The 11,434-nt window shown below is 38.9% G+C and overlaps 1 protein-coding gene and 1 long non-coding RNA gene across 2 annotated transcripts in view; both read right to left on the reverse strand.

Moving 5' to 3' along the window:
* Positions 1-367: 367 nt before the first annotated feature.
* On the reverse strand, positions 368-6,990 carry LOC117948929. The gene is made up of 4 exons (XR_004657594.1): positions 6,977-6,990; positions 5,262-5,265; positions 3,463-3,468; positions 368-445 (listed from the first exon to the last, which is right to left on the reverse strand). It is a non-coding gene; the product is annotated as an uncharacterized LOC117948929 (long non-coding RNA).
* A 2,218-nt stretch (positions 6,991-9,208) lies between these two features.
* hbp1 (HMG-box transcription factor 1) overlaps positions 9,209-11,434 on the reverse strand; it is a 21,552-nt gene continuing 19,326 nt past the window's right edge. Inside the window, exon 12 of the transcript XR_004657593.1 lies at positions 9,209-9,221. The gene's annotated coding sequence lies outside the window, so the exon portion shown is untranslated. The remainder of the gene's footprint in view (positions 9,222-11,434) is intronic.

Genomic DNA, 11,434 nt, shown 5'->3' on the forward strand with positions numbered 1-11,434 from the left:
ACAATGAATTTACTTAAGCTATCTATATTTAGTAGGTAGGCACATTTTAAGTAATTATTCAACTTTATACACACATTTAGGCAATGTGAATGGCATGCAGAAAGGAATAAAAGTTGAGTCAATGAAGTCCTCTGTTTATCTCCTGTTTTGTGGTGAAGTCCACGCTAGTCGGTTGTCAAACTGTAACCTGACACCACGATGGAGCCAGGAGAGCTTTTCTGTCAGATTTGCTGTGTTCCCTTGGAAGGAATCACTGCACATGGGCAGGCACTTTTATTGACATTTTGAACATGTTTAGAGGCTAAAAATGTTTAAAACTTGCCCTGTTTAAGCCCGTTGGGTGCTAACACGGTGTAGACAGCACCAATCGTTTTTCTTGCTACTGACAGCACTCCAAATTTACAAATAACAGAGCAACGTGTTGAAATCGACTGGACTTCTCCTTCTAGCTAAGTAATTTTCATAAATTGTCGTGAATTATCAAATTTTTTATCCACAGCCTCACAGGAACATAGTTATTTAAGTTAAGAGATAATCTAGACATGCATACAGTACATGCTGAAAACTGCTGTTACTCATTCACCAAACCGACAAGACAATGACCATTTATTAAAGATAGATGTGGAAGTGTCAAATCACATTGTTGTGGAGTGAGGAACATACAAAAGTTTCAAGATGTAAGTAAAATGTATCTGTAATGAAATGTTGAAGTGTCTTCAAGAGTTGTATTGATGAGACCTTCAGTTTCTGCCATCGTGTGCTGGGCCTGTCTGAGAAAAGACTATCGGCCTCTCTTGCACACAGACAAAGTATCTTTGTTGCCCTCTGCTTCCATGCACTGTGGAAATGGACGACAACATAAATACAAACAACACGGTGGAGTTATGCACCACAGACTCTTGAAAAACTCTTTATTTTTTGTACTGCTTTGACTTGTACTTAAAAAAAACTTTCAGACATCTTTGAGTGAAGTGTTCATGGTAGAAGTGTCACATGGGTCAACCATTAGTGAATGAGATTCTCTGGGAGCGGAACCTGTTATTGGTCCCATGACTCAGCATTTCCTGGCACCTGCATCCCAAAGTGGAATTGGAGCTGGATGCAAGGATTTGATGCTTTTGTGTTTGATGCAGCTTTAATTGCATTACATTTGGTGTAGAAGTCGGGTCCGCCACCTGTCTTTGATACATGACATGATGCTCTTTAGATAACATTTCCATTTAATTCCCTTACTTTTAGTCTTATAGTAAGGGTTTGTTTTCACTTACTTCACCTTCAACCACAGGACTACATTTTTCTCTGCAAACATGTTGCAGCTGTGTTTCCCTGGTAGGCAAAATTCTCTGCAAAATCCTTTGGCCTGAATTAGGTATACAGGTCATAATGAAGCTTGTGCTAAAACTGTGATGAATTATCTTTAAAAAGGTACATGCATTCATCCAAAAAGGTAACAATCTCAATCCCACAGAGAGTCATTTAATCTCATCATGCTTAGTAACAACTAGCCAGATGGTTACATTAAAAATATAATAATATACAGTATATAGGCAGATTTCTGTTTTTAATTTTTGTTACCAAATGCATAATTATTTCTTATCATACATTACCATTTTACCAATTGGAGTGAGATAGTCTACCTTCTCAGTTTCATTCCATACATCTCCCAACCCCCTAAGTCTAAATTGAATTAGAATTTACTGAATGAAACATGTACGTACAGGCAGAGGTGGTAAAAGTATTAAAATATTGTACGCAAGTAAAAGTACCAATACTTTGATGAAATATTACTCAAGTACAAGTAAAAATACCTATCTGAAAAATTACTTAAGAAAAATGAGTAAGTAGTTCATTTAAAATGTAACGGGCTGGGAGTATTTCTCCCATGTAGTGAAAATAGGACAAGGGGTTGTAAATCCCAAACTATTTTGTTTTTATTTAAAGAAAAATCTATACAAATCTATAAACATCTTTACAAATGTATCTACAACATAACACATGTCACATTTGACATTTAAGACCCCTAGAAAGGTATAATGTGCAATTTTAGTTCAGACCATCCCGTAAAAAATGTTTTCCAACAATCAATTGAAAGTGAAAGTACCATAGATTGTTAGTCCTGAGGGGCCATCCTTATTTTCTTCACAAACATGAACAACAGTTATAATGCAAATCAAGGCAAAATCACGTGTTTTGACTCCTTAAATGGGTTAGACCCTGATGTTCACAGCCCAGACTAGCAGCTAGCTTCTACACACCTAAGTAGCCTGTGTGAGCTAATTAGATGTATGTGAATTAATTTATCCAGTCTCCCACGTACATTGTAATATGGAAGTGGTGAGCAATTGAATTACAAATACAAACCCAATTCTTTTCAATATTAATTTCATGTCACTTTTTGTGTCACTTTCTTAAACGTCGCTTTTTTCTCTAGGCATATTTGCACCACCAAAGTCCACCAAATACTCTTTAATAAACTCCCCTACAGAAAATGGCTAACAGTTTTGGGCAATTTTTGTGGGATCTCACAAAGCTGGTCTGGACTGCTGCATCCCTGGATGCCTTCTTGCTTTTGCAGCTTAACTAGCAAAGCTTCAGATGTCCGTACCAGCTCTGCATCAGTAAAGTTGTATTTCTCTGCATGTTTAGTATAATAGTGGTGATTCAAATTACAATCCTTTAACACAGCAATGTGTTCTCCGCAAACTAAGCACAAAGCTTTATCTTTGACTTTAGTAAATAAATACTTTCATGTCCTGACAGCTCATCCTAAATTTGGATGAGCTGTCATTTTTTGAAGGATAACAGCTAAATCATGTCTCCCGCTCAGTTCACGGCTCGCAGACACATTGCAGTTGGTTCTTGTTCTACTTCTTTTTAATTGCGCCTTGCAACCAGAGAAAAAGAAGCTGCACACGTTTGTGCCATATCACAGCCCGATGTGAGTCGAGTGCAGATGTGAGTTGCGCTTGCGTCACTTTGCGACAAGTAGCCTACAAAATACTAACGAGAGACTTCTGTAATGTCAATACAGTAAAAATGGACCCACTTAATGAAGTTTGTTTACCGCGTCACAGCATTTTGAGCTGACGTTAGCATTCAAACAATCATAGATAGCTAAAACGTTGTTAAAATCATTTCCATCTTCTGTTACGGTTTGTAATGAGAAAAGTTTATTGTTTCATAGATTTCACAAATTTCAGTGTGACACGTTAACTGTACACGGCATGAACAACTCACATCTGCACTCGAATGATCGAATGATCATGGGTAATTTCATAATCCTTATTTTCTCAGACTGGGTATAATTTCACTTTCACAATCCACAGTTGAGGATTTTCTTTCCCGGCAAACTGTGAAATGATTCATTGTCACCATGGGTAAGGACAGAGCACATAAGAGGATGTTGATGGAGCTCCATCCATCTTAACACCTGCAAATGTATGCACAGATCCTGTGCTAAACTGATGCCTCAAGTATGGATCTAAATTTACAATAAGCTGTGTCTAAGTTGTCTGCTTAGCTGTTTATGCTGTGCTCGTTAATAAACTTTTTTTTCTGTTGACTATTGGTGTCCCTAATTCCTGTTTATCTGACTGACCCCTGCCATTTCTTCATCTCTGTGAATGCTGTCTGAACTCTGTTCACCTAATCAGGACATCATTGGGTACTTAATGATAATTGTATTTCGTTGGGCTCAGGGTTATAAAACTTCCATCTATAGTAATGTAAATAACTTACAGTCCTCAATCTTTACAATAATATTTAATTTTTCATTGCGTATGGATGCACATAGTATTAGTCCTTTAGGACCCATATGTACTGGAGGCAGCTTCTTGTTGCCTTATTTTTCATGAAGCAAACCATGTATTATGGTCCTCATACTGTGCCCCAGGTTTGAGGCTGTTGTTGTCATTAATTCTGGGCTCAGCGTAGTATTGCTGCAACCCATTACAAACCCACACCTCCATCTTGGCTCTGTGGTGATGCATTGCTTCACACTTCTCATTAATAACCCTCGCTGCATGTAGCTTGGTTGGGGAAGAGACACTGAAAGAGGGCCACAACATACGATGAATCCTGCTGGTCAACATAGGCGAAGGGAAGAAAAAGCAATTGGCAGTGCATTGAAGGGAGAAATAGACCACCTGCATAGGCTAATCATCGGGCTAATCCAGTAGATGGGCTAAAAAAACATCCATCTTAAAGTAGCTATTTCTACTGATGCTGGGAAATGGTTTGATAGTATTTACCAACTATATGTTGGGTGTAAAGATGTTCTGAGGTTAAGGACATTAAGCTTTTAGGAGATAATACAAAGTTATTTTTTAGGTTAAAAGTCTGTATTAAAAGTAAAAATATTATTCCAGTGTCCCTCTTCTGGACTTTGTAAGAGTGAAAAGTGATTAGTAAAAACTATTGATGGGGTACTGTGTGGTGTCCTTAGAGCTCAGTGTTTTTCTTTTGTTTGCTTTCCCAAGTTTGGGTAGAAGTAAAAAAAAAAAGCATAAATTTACCAAGAAACATGCATCTAATCAGAAAATCCTAAGAATCAGTGTTGAAACCTTGGAATCGATCTTAATCATAAAGTTAGTCAAATTAAATGAAAGTAAAGAGTTTTTGTTTAACCTCATTTTAGTGCAGCTTTTTGTCAACAATTTTGCAGGTTGATATTGCCACAGTCAGTATTTAATCTAACCCTGATTTCTGAGTTGATTTACCCTTAAATGGGAAACTTGGGAGTTTTAGGTTCCAGAAGAAGCTGATTTGAGTTGGTTCAATCTACTCTGATTAGGTTGAACGAACTCAAATCAGCGTCTAGGTCGGCGGAAATACTCAAGTGCACTAAGAGCAAGTTTGAAAATGTAGATCATTAAAAAAAAACACAGTGGGTGCTGCAAAAGAGAAAGAATTTGCGTGGGAAAAAATTGTTGCAAGAGTAAATGCGTAAGTTCCAATATAGCAACTGTTTAGGGCATTGGGACCATGGAGATGGGAGGTGTTTCAATGTATAAAGTGGAGACGGCAGAGTTTGCTTGTGTATGTAATTGACTCCATGCGCAAGTAAACGTAATTAAAGTGATTCCAGTGATTCTTGTCGTCTTTTGGTAATCCATTTTTCTAACATCTTGGTCCTTCGAGTCGGATCCCAATATCCCTTCCTCCTCCCAAGTTTGGAACCTGAAGACTGTGCACGGGGAGGGGGAGTCAAAGAGGCCGAGATTCCGCTGGTGGGGAGGAAGGGTTACAGGATCCGTGATTACTGGACTAAAGTGGTTCCGGCGATAATTTGACGTTATTTGGTAATTGTTTTTCTAACAGTTACCTTTCTTTCTGAAACTGTCTGAGTTACCCCTTTCTCAGGTTTGATTAACCTCCCTTTCTGAGACAGAAAACCCAGAGTTTTCCTCATCTCAGGGTAAATAAACTCAGTTTTTGCTAAACCTGCTTTCTGAAACATGCCTCAGGCATACAACTAGAGCCGTGCTGCTTTAATCACACATGACATATTCTACTCAACATCCAGTGCCATCAGAATGTACAATTCATGCCATGATCTGTTCCACTCACACATTTACAAGTTATGAGAAGTTTGTGGTGGATGAAGGACTGCTGGAATCAGTTCTGTGTGCGTGTTGCTTTTTATGGAAAAAACAAAACTTCAGTCAGTCAGTCACTTGCCACCATGTGACTGTGAACCTCCATGGCAAGGCAATCTGGCACAGCACAATCAACATAATTAACAGTGTGTTTAGTGGCACAGTCAGGACTTACCAGTGGCTTCATCACACTGCCACTTGGTGGGCTTCCTCATTAATTGAGATTATTGTGAGCTATAGGTCAGCTATAGAGCTGCACAATTATTTGCACATTTTACCTTGATAACGATAAATAAACAATAATTTAAAAAAATTGTAATTTGACGATGGCCACTGCGTCTTTTTAATTTTTTTCATGATACACATTTAAATAGGCTATGCAATCTATTTGTTAACTGCTAATTAAGTTGTTAGTCCTAACTTTTAACCAGTTTTTAAGTGTACAGTATACCAGGCAGACACACAGCTGACAACCTTAAATGACTTCATCCGTAAATTATGGGGTGTGATCTAGACCTACTCTATCTGTGTTTTGAGACAAATCTTGTTATGATTTGATACTGTAAATTAAATTGAATTGAATTAACAATGGTTGCTTCATGTAGTTTTACAGTGGTTGGCATCCATGAGTTTTACATTACAAGGCATGTACTGGAGAGCGCTGGGAATATCACTTGAGACACAAATTGTTTGTGACGGTGTGGAGAAACGGTCTCTAAAGTACCTATACAAACAGGAGTCTTAAAATATGTTTACATTGAGAAATACTAAGTTAATCTACAAATGATGAAATATGAGTTAGAAATTTGATGCACAGACATAGATATGGATTTGCATTCATTTGTGCATTGTGTTTTACAAGTTGCAAATGCTTATGAGACTGTTTTAGCACCATGCAATGGAGACAGACTCTAACACACACATCGGGGGCTGCTATGGACTTGTGTCAGTCCCACAAGCGGTTTCAGGAAAGTGGCTGCATGTGTCCGAAAATGCACAAAACACCAACAAATTTTCAAGTATGTTAGAGTCTCATGGACGGATGAACTGAGACTCTGTTTCCTTCTTGTCAGTCAACGGTTAATGATCGGTTAACATATTTCAGTGTGTTTTCTTTTGGAAGGCTGGCTGCCAAAAATTGCCACTCATACTACCCAATTAATTAGTCTGAGTTAAACGCTAGCTATCAGGAAACAGAAGGTAGTATCAGTGTGTATGTGTGTGTGTGTGTGTGTGTGTGTGTGTGTGTGTGTGTCTGTGTGTGAGCTCACCGCCGCATTCAGTAGAATGTTTTTAAGGAGAAATTATCGTCAATGGGAAAAGTACGAGGATAAGAGCTTAAGAATTTCAATGTCGATACATTTTATATCAGTTGAGACCCAATATCAAAAATCATATACAAAGTATTTCATAAGATTGTTAACACACATTTAACAGACTAGGTAATTGTCTCCATGCTTATTTTTGCAAAAATTTGAATGACAATTGATCCCCAACTAAAATTCATAATCGTGACAGCCTTAGTTGTAACTTTGCAGAAGTCTGAGTATTTATTCAAACACTAATTTTGGTTAATTCCATGTTGTGTTAATAGAGAATAAAGTAAGAAATATTTCCAGCTGATCGTGATGATGAGATCAGAGAATGTCCTACAAGGCCTGTTTTTTAGTGCAGTGTAACAGTTTGAAAGGATCTTTAGTCTCTGAGGAACAACTTGCAGCTCGAAGTTATACCACCTGAAAAAAGGGAGTGACGAATTTGTTCTTTGAGTTTTGTTGCTTAGGAGATTTAAAGAGTGTTGATTCAAACTTACATGCAGACATGGACATCTACTTTTTGTCCTCACATTTAGATCTAGTTTTTAAATATTAAAATATGAGGAAACTGCATCAGTATCTAAAGAGTAACTACTGAAGTACAGCCATCTGGGGAGACTTCCTCTGTGATTCTAAGAAGAGCTGTTTTCCCTGGACTCTGCCTGTACACAACAAATGCTTAACTGTCTTAAACCGGAGAGGTTATGAAGTGCCACCACTTAGCTGCTAGTTAGATCATCACCTATTGTAAGTGTGAACATCCAGACATATCGCTCCATCTGCTGGGAGGAAACCGCTTGCGTTCGGGTTCTTATGCATTCAAAAGCCATGTGTTCACAGATGCATGGATTTATGTGCCTTTATTAGGTGAGAAGAGGTCAGGGTATTTTATGTGTATTTCAAAAACAGCAGTGATATCATCATCCCAAAGCAAATCTGTCACTGACCACTGATATCTTTTCTTCTGACCAAAACCCAGATGCTCTAGAAACAGGTTGTTTGTAACGGGTTTGTTTGATAATAATAATAGCAGCGGTAAGAATCAGATAACAAGCAAAGGCGTCGATACAGTCTACTCTTTCCCGGATTTCTCATCCCCAGAGTGTTAACTGTTGTCGGTAGCTGAAGCTCAGTTTCTTTGCTTAGAAGATATTGTTTCCCCAAATGAGGGCTATGTTGTGGATTCTTCTTTTATCCTTCCTCTACACAGCTCTGAACTAGACAACCTTTAAGAGAAATGGTTGTAGGGGAGAGGTAGTCAGATTTGTTAAATGGGTGCAATCTGGTGTTGTTTTCTCAATGGACATCCATTAGTAACAGTAGCCTCGCATTTCATTGTTCACCTTGTTAGAAATGACATTCACTCCTAGTGAGCACAAATGAGTGTGAGAATAGACACTGAATGTTGCACACTTTGGGCAAACAACGGTGATCACCAGGTTAACCTTCCCATCCTAGATTTTCATGCAGTAGTTTGTACAATAATATACTAGTAATGACTTTTGGTACAATATTATAAAAACAGCATCTCCAATTTAAATAAAAAGATGGATTAGATTAGTACAACATAGGTAAAGTGCAATTTAAAACCCGTATGTGAAAGAGAACGCAGCCAACGGTGTCAATGTCAAAATAGACTAAATCAAAATATCGTCATAAACGACCACCATCCCCATCGTCATCATCATCACTGTCACCATCCTCATCACCAAAAAACAACACAATCATCAAATGAGATTTGGGAGGGTAAATGTGTGTGAGTGTTTATCTGATGAGCATGTGGCACCTTGTACGACAGCCTCGGCCACAGTGTATGAATATGTGTGAATGGTGAATGGTTCCTGTACTATGGAAACACATTGAATAGTCGTTAAGACCAGAAAAGCGCCATGTAAGAACAGCCCATTTACATTGTGAGCTGATAAAACCCCAAAAATAAGAAACATGTCTGCTTAACCAACTGAAGCAATGGGTAGTGTCACGATTAACTATGTTTTTGACCTTGTTCATTAAAAACAGCAATATCAGCTACCACATTGGTACTGGGAGAAAAAAAAGTTAACGCAGGGTGTTCTAAGTCAGCACTGATGATGCATTCTCTCGTACTGACCACCATGACATTACTTACAAGGTAACATATCATAAAAAATAATGCAGTGCAACAGTTGTCTTGCAAAGGCCTGGTACAATGAGGGAAGAGCTGTGCAGACCACAGCTTTACTTTGAATGAGCCTGAGAGTGAAATAAATATATAAATCTCAGAATCAATTTTCTTCAGAAGTGTGTGTCACAGTTCATCACTCCATCACTGTCTTCAGAAAATGAAGTGAGTGAGCCACTTACAAATGTGACAAGTGTGTGAGACCGGCCTTTTTATGTCTGTTCTTGAAACAGTATTACGGTATGCCAACCCAGCAGCCTGCTCTGGGGGATGACAACGGCCGTCGGGACACGATCCGCGGTCTCTGTGGGTCACAACAACGGGGAAATGAAACGCCACATGCAGTAGATGGTGACAACAACTGCCGTCGGGACACGATCCACGGTCTCTGGATGGTTGAGGTTAGGAAAAGAACAGCAGGGAAAGGACCGGTCACATACAGGAGACAGTCGACAACAAAAGGACGGTCATGGCAAGGAGAAGAAGAATGTGGAAAAGAACTGCCACACGCGGGACACAATCCCTGGTTTTAGGGATGAAAGGCCTGTGTTGTTTGACCTATCCACTACCCCAACCAACCTCCTTACATGGATTTTCGGCTTTTCATTACTGCTCGCTACCATAATCGTGCTGTTATCACAAAATGTTCTTCCCATTAAGATACATTAGTTTAAAATTTGTGCTCACCACCACATAAAAAAACAAGAAAATTGTGTCCCTGGACACGAAACAATAGATAAAAAAGCGTCACCATTTCACAAACTGCCATGAGACTTGGCAGATTATACCGTGTATCACTTGTGTGTCTGTAACCATGTGTATACTGCACATCCATAATTCCCCACATTTGTTTGGCAAGATTTTCCAAGCACCTGCAGGAAATTTTGAAGCAATATTTTGATGTATTTTTTTACAAAAGTGAATAATTCAGTGGCATGCTTTACTACACACCTACAATAAACATTTACAAGTAGAGTCAATTGGTAATTTTTCCACTGAGACAAAGTAAATGTGTTATGCAGTTGTACCTTTTATTTTTAACGCCTATTGAGAGTGATTGTTTTGTGCAGTGTCTGCCAGTGATTTTGTCAGAGATGTGGAAATCTTCCTCTTTGAGCCTGTAGCCCATTTTGCAGAGTGAAAACCTGAACCTACTTTATTTTTTTTGGTGCAGCTGGAAGTGGCTTTGTCTGCATTTTGCCAGCTTTTAGGTCACTTCAAGGAGACAGGTCAATTCCCCTTTTATCCCGGCTGTTGTAATGATAACCGAGCTCTCAATCATCTTTGATGAAGCTGCAGTTTGTCTGAATAGTGTCTGATGAAGATCTGTTACTCCCAACAAACTGTGATTGATAGAATAGACTTAATAGCTAGAGCCTTAGTAAGCGGATCACAGCACCTGCCGGTTTGAAACAATATAGTAACAACTCAGTAGCAGAGTGATAATGACATGCATTTGGTAGTAAATAGTGCTGCAATTGTGTATCATTAAAATAGCTTGGATGTCATCTTTATCACTTTATTAAGTTGTAAAGTCTTAAGGGGGAATACTGCATTTTTATCTTGCATGTACTGTAGAACATAGCCACACACAGAAAGGATGATAGTACAACTAACCTCCAAAATGTCTCTTGCAAATCCTGTAGAAAAGTCACATCAAGCTGTATCTCTGATAGCTAGAGCAGCAAATTGCTTGGTATTTCCCTCACACTTTCACATTTTCCACAGACACAAATCTGTTAAAAATAAAAAAAATGAAACTGGGCTAGTCTCTTGGCACACAACGCTCCAGAAATACCTGCAGGTGATAACTAGCTGAGGTTTTGTAGCAGATGTCCTGTCACCTTCACCATTCAGTATGCATCATACCTGTGGGTGGAGGTGGTAATTAACTGTTGCTTTGTCTTTTTTAGAATGTTGCCATGACAGCTTTCTCTGTGCTCTCCCTTTCTTCACACCTTTATTTTCTCAACTGTCATCTACTTCCAGTGTCTCTTTATGCTCCTTTTCCCCTGTGTATAATCCCATTTCTTTCACTTTCTATTGTCTTTTGTTTAGCATATTTAGCATGTATAGTGATTCTGTAATGTAACAGGAAGGAAGTCAACACAGAATTCTTTCACCTCACTGTTTGTGTGTGTATTCATGAGTTTGGGGTCGTCCTCCTGACAGACAGCCCCTGCCACCATGGTAAGATCAGCAGGCCCTGCCCATTAGGCTGTCGCCTGCATGTAGCAGCTCAGTGTCTCAGCTGTTATCCATCTACAGAATGTTGGTGTGACAAGCCTCTCCGGGGAACCATCACCTTATCGTGGTGGAGAGGTTTGTGTGTCCCTATGAACCTGAGGGCTGTGTTGTCT

This window comes from Etheostoma cragini, chromosome 8 (genome assembly GCF_013103735.1).
Source record: "Etheostoma cragini isolate CJK2018 chromosome 8, CSU_Ecrag_1.0, whole genome shotgun sequence".
Lineage (NCBI taxonomy): Eukaryota > Metazoa > Chordata > Actinopteri > Perciformes > Percidae > Etheostoma > Etheostoma cragini.